The sequence below is a fragment of the Branchiostoma belcheri genome, unplaced genomic scaffold (assembly GCF_001625305.1).
Source record: "Branchiostoma belcheri isolate BF01 breed outbred unplaced genomic scaffold, Haploidv18h27 scaffold2, whole genome shotgun sequence".
In the NCBI taxonomy this organism is placed as follows: domain Eukaryota; kingdom Metazoa; phylum Chordata; class Leptocardii; order Amphioxiformes; family Branchiostomatidae; genus Branchiostoma; species Branchiostoma belcheri.
In genome coordinates this window covers 30,552-31,945 of record NW_017803490.1, presented here as the reverse complement: position 1 = coordinate 31,945, position 1,394 = coordinate 30,552, and the positions used below count along the sequence as shown (strand labels likewise).

The following is a 1,394-nucleotide window of genomic DNA, read 5'->3' as shown; positions in this document are numbered from 1 at the left end:
TCTTTGGTCAAGGTAAGGCAGAATTTTTAGACTTGTAGAAAAACAGATTTCGATTCAGAAAAATAACGCATCATTGGAACTTGTATACACTCTTAAAGCAGAACAACAGACTATGTTACTGTCATGAAATACTAGTAGTAAATTTGATTCAATAGGTTGAGAGAATTCATCCATAAGGGAACTTTGTACCATATAGAACATGTACAAAGGCTACAGAACCATCTATAACAGCTATACTCCACCTATACCTATGGATCTATCGAGGAATAAATGATTTTGAAAAAATACATATTGTATCGACAACTTCATTTCAAACTTAGATCATGCAGATGGTCATGCATGTTCTGATAAAACTCCAAGTACCCTCAAAATACAACTCATATTTCCTGTGTTCTCACAAGACTGGGCCGTCTTGGAATACTAGTATAAGCTTGCTCAAAGAACCAAGAAGAAGGATTTGAATCGTTTTGATTGCCAACTATCATCACTTCAAAGATTGTGGAAGAAAAGAAGCCATCGAAATCCACCACAACATATAATCGTTTACTGGCGAAAGGAAAACTACAACCCTGTTAACAAAACCCACTCACTACAGAAAAGTGGGACTTCCACTACTTCTTAAAAAGAAGTCAACCCCAAAAAACAGTTATCTCGAAGATGTTCTTAGTCACTCGCTTCGCTTGTCACCCTTCTCAATCTTCTTTCGTCTAACCGAAGTTAGGTACTCATTTACACCTGAGTGAAGTGTAGAAAGCCGTGTAAAGTGCCTTTCCCAAGGGCACAAGATCAGTGACATGGGTGGGGTTCGAACTCGGGACCTCTTGGTTTTCCGAGCCGAAGACGCAACAGCTACGTCACCGCGGACGACCCCTCTTTTTATACATCGTAATTACATTTTGCCCTGGACAATGCACTTTCAAAATAAAAGTACATATTATCGATGCAGTTATGTAACGCTTATTAACAATGCATGGTGTCGACACACTCAAGATATTGGTTTATTTTCATGCTCGTACCAAAGTTGTAGATACCTGCTCATCTACAGATTCCGTTGGTCATTGACGAGAAGCAGTGGATGCCACTTGAAACGTCTGACAGTTTTCAAAACCTATCCTGTTTCTTCAGCAGGCAACTGATTTTTTGTGCAAAGGGACAATTCTTAATAAAAAGTAAGCAATGCAGATGCACGTTTTTTCTATCATACAGAGAAGTGTAGCAGTCAATCGGTTGAACAGACAACTTACACTGTAATTGTTACAGTCTTGTTAATACAGGCACGTAGTCTATTCCATGTGAAAAAAACTGTCAGACAACGCTGTGCCCCATGTACATTGTTTTACCACAGACAACCTTCTTCTGATTGATGTACATAGAAGCTCCATAAGCCTAAAACA

General features: G+C 38.9%; 1 protein-coding gene across 1 annotated transcript in view; it reads left to right on the top strand.

Moving 5' to 3' along the window:
- Positions 1-1,394, top strand: part of LOC109468786 (cell wall integrity and stress response component 2-like) — a 6,211-nt gene that overhangs the window by 1,416 nt on the left and 3,401 nt on the right. The gene's annotated exons all lie outside the window — the stretch shown is intronic.